The sequence below is a fragment of the Papio anubis genome, chromosome 1 (genome assembly GCF_008728515.1).
Source record: "Papio anubis isolate 15944 chromosome 1, Panubis1.0, whole genome shotgun sequence".
Taxonomy (NCBI): domain Eukaryota; kingdom Metazoa; phylum Chordata; class Mammalia; order Primates; family Cercopithecidae; genus Papio; species Papio anubis.
This window is the reverse complement of record NC_044976.1, coordinates 57,396,350-57,404,384: the sequence shown is the minus strand read 5'-3', so window position 1 is coordinate 57,404,384 and position 8,035 is coordinate 57,396,350. Positions and strand designations below refer to the sequence as shown.

The following is an 8,035-nucleotide window of genomic DNA, read 5'->3' as shown; positions in this document are numbered from 1 at the left end:
CAGCCTGCTTTGCAAACAAGGAGGTGAGAAGGTTCACCAAACCTCACCGTTTCCGCCGCTTTTATAACCTCTCCTGAATTTTCCTCTCTTTCACCTCTGAATCAGGTTCCATTTTCCAGAGGGAAGTAAAAACTTCTATATACAAAAGCCACCATAAACAAAGAGAAAAGATGAGGCGTGAATGGGGAAAGTAGTTGCTAAATATATAAAATACACAAAGGTTTGCATTAAGAATATGTAAGATTTCAGTAGGGAGGCTGGGCGCGGTAGCTCATGTCTGTAATCCCAGCACTGTGGTAGGCTGAAGGGGGCAGATCACCTGAGGTCAGGCATTCGAGACCAGCCTGACCAACATGGCGAAATCCCTCCTCTACTAAAAATACAAAGATTAGTGGGACATGGTGGCGCCAGCCTGTAATCCCAGCTACTTGGGAGGCTGAGGTAGGAGAATCGCTTGAACCCAAGAGGCAGAAGTTGCAGTGAGCCAATATCCTACCATTGCACTCCAGCCTGGGCAACAGGTTAAGACCCCGTCTCAAAAAAAAAAAAAAAAAGAATTTAGTAAGGAAATCCATAAGCAAAAAGAGCCCACTATCGCCCTGTCTTCAGCCTTGCCTGAGTCTACACTGTTGTCCACACAGCAAGCGGAGTAATTGCTCTAAACTAAAGCATTGCAGTGGATTGTTCGTGTGGTTGACCAGCTCAAGATTTGGGACTAGGCTGCCTGGTTTTCATCCCAACTCATTTCTAGCTTTCTGACTTGGAGCAAGTTATTTAACCTCTCTGGGTTTCAATTTATCTCTAGCTAAGGACAAATGTGCAAGCTTCACAGGGTTGTTATATAAAATAACTAAGCTACTACTTCTGGAAGTTAGAGCATTACCTGGCATGTGGTAAGTGTTTAAGAATTACTAGCATCACCTGCGGGAAGCTCTCCAAGACATTCTTCCCTCCGCCCCTAGGCTTTGTGCTTCCATAAGATCCTGAGGATGCTTTTATCAGAGTGTTCATATATTTTAAACATATAGTACTTATATATTTTAAAAACTTGCTGGGCACGGTGGCTCATGCCTGTAATCCTAGAATTTTGGGGGGCTGAGGCGGGCAGATCACCTGAGGTCAGGAGTTCGAGACCAGCCTGCCAACATGGCAAAACCTTGTCTCTACTAAAAATACAAAAATTAGCCAGGCATGGTGGTGCATGCCTGTAATCCCAGCTACTCTGGAGTCTGAGGCAGGAGAATCGTTTGAACCCAGGAGGCAGAGGGTTGCAATGAGCTGAGATTGCGCCACTGCACTCCAGCCTGGGTGACAGAGTGAGACTCCTTCTCAAAAATAAATAAATAAATAAACAAAAATAAAAAACTAGAAAATATTCACTATGCAGGAAAATACAGACAATGTAATGAATGGTCATGTCTCTTTCATTTCACTCTTCAAATCTTATCATTTTGTCGTATTTGATTCAGATTTTTTAAGAAGAGTTCAAACATTACTGTAAAGCTGTGGCTCCTTGTGTGTCAATCTCCAATCCTATTTCCTTCTGTCACTCCCCAGATGTGGCCACTATTCTGATTTTAATGTTTGCTATTCCCTTGCAAACGTTTATACTTTATCCATAAACAATTGTAATAATTTTGCATATAGTAAAACTTTATATAAATGATATCATACTACAAATATCCAGCAATTTCCTTTCTTGGTCAACATTTTATCTTTGAGATTTATTCATGTAGAATTATGTACTCTGTATTTTTGTAGCTGCCTTTTACCATGTTAAGGAAGATCCCTACTATTTCCAGTTTGCTGAGTCTGCCATAGGTGGATATTGCTTTTTCTGCATCTATTATCATGTAGTTTTTCTTTATTCTGTTAATAGGGTGGATTACAGTCTTTGATTTTTTTCAATGATGAATCACCTTGCATTCTTTGTATTAATTCCACTTGGTTGTGAGCTATTATTCTTTTCGTATACTACCGGATTTGATTTGTTAATATTTTGTTTAATTTTCTTTTATTTTATTGTGCTGTGTCTGGTTTGAGTATCAGGATAATGCTGGTCACATAAAAGGAGTTGGGAATGTTCCTTTTTCTCTATTTTTTGAAAGATTATGTACAATTAACATTATTTTTCCTTTAATGTTTGGTGCAGTTCACCAGTGAAACTACTTGGGCCCAAACTTTCCTTCATTGGAAGGTCTTTAACTATAAACTCAATTTCTTTAGTAAATATAGGACTATGTAGGTCATATATCTCTTCATGAGTGAGTTTTGGTAGTTTGTGTATTTTAAGAAAATGGACCATTTTATCTAAGCTGTCAAATTTATGAGTCATTTATAGTATGTCAATTATCCTTTAAAATCTGTGAGTTCTGTGGTGATAGCCTCTTTTTTTGTTCCAGATACTGGTAAATTACATCTTTTCTCTTTTTATCTTGTGCTTTCTTCATTCCTAAAGTCCAAGTATTTTTGTTGCTTTTATCATTTCCTCTCCACCTGAAGAACTTCCTTTAGCATTTATTTTAGAGCAGGTCTACTAGTAGCACATTTTGTTGGTTTTCCTTTATCTGAAAATATCTTAATTTTGTCTTTGCTCCTGAAGGACATTTTCACTAGATACAGAATTCTGGGTTTGCAGCTCTTTTCTCATAGGCCTTTAAAAATGTTGTTCCACTGTTTTCTGGTCTCCATGGTTTCTGATGAGAAATATGCAGTCATTGTTCCCCAATGTTTTCTGGTTTCTTTCAAGATGTTTTTCATTGTATTCAGTTTCATCATGTGTCTTGGTGTATTTTACTTTGAATTTATCTTGTTGGGGGTTTCTTGAGCTTTTTAAAACTATAAATCTATGGACTTCATCAAATCTGAGATCTGAAGTGATTTTCCATCACTTTAAGCCAATCATGAAATTTCACAGTGATTTCTGGGGTGGGGGCAGAAGGAAGGCAATGTTAAATATCATCAGGGCTGTGGCCCAGTCAGCCTGTGGAGGTGCAGGCAAGGTGGGCCCTCACTGGGACAGCTGGAGGAGCACAGACTGCCCTGCCAGCAGGTAGGTGATGTTATGAGAGCGTGAGAGCTGGTATACGATGGTATACGATGTCCTCCGCAGCTTACAGCTTGCGCAGCTCAATCAGGCCATCTGGGGGCCAGTGAGTTGACAATCAGCTCAACTGCCTTGGACTCACCCTCAGCAGAGATGATGGCTGCCTTTTCCTGCTGCTCAGCCTTTTCCACCATAAATCTGGCCCTGTCTGCTTCCTGCTGAGCCGCCTGTTTGGCTTCCACCGCTTCTGTGAACTCCTTCCCGAAGGTCAGATATGTCAAGGACACGTCATCTAGGATGAGCCCAAAGGTGGCTGTTCGCTCCATAAGGTCGTTGCTCATCTGCTTGGAGACCAGCTCTCTCTGGGTGATTAGTTCTCCAGCATCAAAGCGAACCACCACTAACTTGAGTATCTTGGTCATGATGGACAGCAGCACGTGCTCATCATAGTCCTCTCCAGTGCTGGTGAAGATGTGAGGAAACTGGCTAGTGACGGGCTGGAAGGGGATGCGCAGTGTGATGTTGACATTCTGTAAATCTTTGCTACCAGTGATGACTGGCACATTACATGGTCGAGAATGGTAGTCAAAGATAATTGGTTTCTGTACCCATAGGATGAGAAAGTGAGTCCCTTCCCCCACCACAATGTCCTGTACTCCATGGAATCGGTCAAAGATGACAGCTCTGTGCCCAGCATCCACATTATATAAGGCAGAGTTCACCACACCTCCTGCAACAGCTAAGGCCAGGCCAAACTTGCCTACAGACTCAAACACTTTGACAGCCATGTTTTCTTCTGCTGGACCACTCATGCCTGCTTCCACTCTGACCTCCACATGAATTCCCCCGAATCTGAGAAGTTTTAGCCATGATTTCTTCAAATATTTTTCTAATACTAATCTCTTCCTTCTCTTTTCTATCATTCTGTCTTTTCACTCCAATGACATGAATGTTACATCTTTTGATATTAGTCCACTTGTCCCTGAGACTGTTTATTGTTTTTCGGTTACTTTTCTGCATTTTTCAGATTAGACAGCTTCCGTTGATCTGTCTCAGTGGTCAGAAAACCTTGGTTCACAGGACAAATCTAGCTTGCCTGTTCATTAAATAAAGATTTGTTGAAACAGCTATTTCCATTAATTTACATACCATCTACGGCTGTTTTCATGCTATAATTGCAGAGCTGAGGAGTTACAACATAGTTTGTGGTCATTCAATTCTGAAATATTTACTATCTGTAATATAGTAAATATTTACAGGAAAAGATGGCCAGACTAATTCCTCATCTTCAAGTTCACTGACTCTATCTCCATTATGTTATCGATCTCCTTCAGTGAATTATTTTATTTCTATCATTGTATTTTTTCATTATAAAATTTTCATTTTTTTAATAGCTTCTATTTTCTTTGCTGAAAATGCCCATCTTTTCATTTGTTTCACTATTCACTAATGTTCTCTCCCAATTCATGAAGCTTAATTATAATTGTGTGCGTGCATGTGTGTGTGTGTGGTGTGTGTGTGTGTATAATAGTTTCTTAAAGTCTTTGTTTATTCCACCATCAGCATCTGGGTCAATTTGGTGTTGGTGTCTGTTGATTGGTTGGTTGTCTTTTTTCTTTGAGAGTTGATGAGATTTTCTTGATTTTTTGTTATTTGTGTATTGACTAATTTTGAATTATATCTTAGACATTGAATTATGTTATAATTCTCTGGGTCCTGTTAAGATTCTTTGAAGAGGCTGGGTGTGGTGGCTTGCCTGTAATCTCAGTACTTTGGGAGGCCAAGATGGGTGGGTCAGTTGAGCCCAGGAGTTTGAGACCAGCCTGGGAAAACATGGCAAAACCCTGTCTTTACAAAAAATACAAAAAATTTATCAGGCATAGTGGTGTGTACCTTTTGTCCCAGCTATTTGTGAGGCTAAGATGGGAGAAGCACCTGAGCCTAGGAAAGTTGAGGCTGGAGTGAGCTGTGATCATTCCATTGCACTCCAGTGTGGGTGTTGCAGTGAGACTCTGTCTCAAAAAAAAAAAAAAAAAAAAAAAAAGATTCTCTGAAGAATGTTGATTTTTTTTAAAAAGCAATTAAAAGAGTTAGGCTCATACCACAACTCCCAACTTACCTTTTGTGGACTGAGATTCTAATGCTAGCTTCATTTTCAAAGCCTTTGCAGTGCTATTAGGGTATGCCCCATGTGGACGCTATCCAGGGGCTGGTCTGGGACCTAGGAAATGGTCCTCATTGTAGTTCAGTCTCAAAGCCTTCATTATACTGTTTTGGGTCAGTTCCTTGTACATGAATCCTGGGAGTGAGCACAGGATTTCATACCCAGATTTAATAGATCATTTTTTCCAGCTCCCTCTTCACTATGATTTCCCCACTCTTCCATATGCAGGTTTGCATTGTCCTGGTGTGCTGGATAGAAAGCCAGGGTTTGAGCCTCCTGTGCTGTGAGACATTTTTCACAACTGTGTCCACTTTGAGAATGCAGCAGTTAGAAAAAGGAGGAACAAAATGATGGAGAACCCTTCATAGTCTTTAGACCACAGGAGTCTCTTTTCCCAGTTCTTTTGGTCAGAGGGAAGAATTTTCTCTTACACTTTTTATTGCATAAGAAACCACTGTTGCCACCACCACTGCAGGAGTATAGTTCATGACTAAGGCTGGCTTTAGCACCAAGCTAGGAGAATAAAAAGAATAAAATGAAATGGAACTACCCCTACAGTCTTTGTCCTGAAGGGCCCACCCTTCCAGTCTTCCAGCCAGAAAGAGATAGTTCATCTTGATGTTTTTACTGTCCATGTTTACTGCACAGTTCAGAGATCCAGGCTGCCTTAGGGTTTAAGCTAGGAGATACAACAGGGGGAGAAAACCTCAGGAGACTTAACCCTCCAGTGATGGTTGACTTTATGTGTCAATTTAACTGGGCATTGGGGTACCCAAACATTTGATCAAACATTATTTTGGGTGTGTCTACAAGGTTTTTTGTGAATGAGATTAATATTTAGATCGATAGACTGAGTACGCAGATGGCCCTCCCCAGCGTGTATGGGTATCATCCAAACATCAGTTGAAGTCCTGAATAGAACAAAAAGACTGACCTTCCCATGAGTAAGAGGGAGCGCTTCCTGCCTGACTGACTTTGAGCTGGGACATTGTTTTTCCTTCCTTCAGACTTGAAGCATCAGCTCTTCCTAGGTCTTGAGGCTGCCAGCTTGTAGACTGGTTCTATACCAGTGGCTCTCCTGGTTCTCAGACCTTCAGATTCAGAATGGAACTACACCACCAGCTGTCCTAGGCCTCCAGCTTGCTGACTGAAGATCTTGAGACATTTCAGCCTCTATAATCATATGATCCAATTTCTTACAGTAAATCTCTCTCGATATATATATATAGATCTATATATATATAGATACATATCTATAGATAGATATATCTCTGTGTGTATATATGTACATATATCTTTATGTGTGTGTATATATATACACACATAGAGAAAACAATACGTGTATATATACATCCTATTGGTTTTCTCTTGAGAATGCTGACTAATAACAGCCCTGTATCAGTTGTGCTTTTAGTTTTTATTTCCCTTCCCAACCCACCTGTTATTGTTTACTTGTCAGAGTCCTCAGATAGTTCCTTACGTATTCTCTCTAGGCTCTTTAGTAGTCAAAAGTAAGAGAGACAGATTAGAGTGTGCTCATTCCATTTTAACTAAAACCAGAACGTCCCAGCTCACTTATTTTTAACTGTTATAAGTATTACATGAGATGAATATACTACGATGCATTTCTCCATTGATAAGCACTTGGGTTTTGTCCGCATATTCTCTGTGAATATGTGCAGAGCTTATCCAGAATATATACTTAAATGTGAAATTGCTGAGATACAGAGTATACCTATCATCAAATTTGCTGAATAATGCCCAAATGTTCTCCAAAGTGATGATGTAACAATTTAGACTTATACCAGCAATGTCTGAGTCTTCTCACTGTTTCATATGCTCATCAACTTTTGGTATTATTAGATTTTTAAGTATGTGCCAATATGATATATATGAAGTGATAGCTCGGTGTTTTATTTTTCTGATTACTAGTGATATTGGGCTTCTTTTCCAAAGTTTACTGCCCCTTTATATTTCTTCTTCTGGACTTATTTGTTTATATCAGTTTTCTTCTGTTAGACTTTTAAAAATCTTTTTCTTATTGATATTCTTAGTTAATACTTATATATAGTCTATTGTCTTTCATATATGTAGCAAATACTTTTCCCCATCTGTCTCTTGTCCTTCTCACTTTGTTTATCGTAGCTTTGGTCTATAGAAGCTTTTATGTTTTAGTGCCTGAAGACGGAATCATTGTAAATACTTTCTTCTTTCTTACCCTCTACATTAAGTTAGTTTCCAAACCCTATTGATCTAGATTTCCAAACCCTGTCTCTGCCATCTAGGCCACATTAACTGCTTCTGCCCCAGTTCAGGCCCTACTGTCTCTCTCCTGGACAATTACAATAGTTTCTTAATAGCTCCCTGATATCTGCTCTCACCTAGACACACAGTCTTTATGGGGCACTTTAAAACATGCAAATCCAGGTATTCTTCTAGGTTAAGACATTTTGTGGTTTTCCTTCACATAGAGGACGAAGTATAAGCTACTTCACATGGCAAACAACAACAAAACGCTCCACCAGGCTCTGCCCATTGGTAGTTCCCCAGCCCCATGGACTCCTGCTCACACCTGTGCTCCAGAAACATTGTGTTTCTTCTTTTTTCTTCAGAACACCGGGCATTTTCACACACTGACTTCCTAACTGACACCTTTATATTTAAAATAACCAGTGATGACTCCCTCTCTCCCTTGCCTCAAAGAAATATTTCCAAGGCTTCAAGGTGGGGTGGGAGGCTCTGGCACAGAATGAATAGCTGCTATGTACCAGACACCTCCACCTGTGTGATAGTCATATTTAATTCTCACAGCAACACTCTGAGTA

At 39.9% G+C, this 8,035-nt stretch overlaps 1 pseudogene; it reads right to left on the bottom strand.

The window, feature by feature from the left end:
* Positions 1–2,025: 2,025 nt before the first annotated feature.
* Positions 2,026–4,870, bottom strand: LOC110743917 (annotated as a pseudogene).
* Between the last annotated feature and the right edge of the window lie 3,165 nt (positions 4,871–8,035).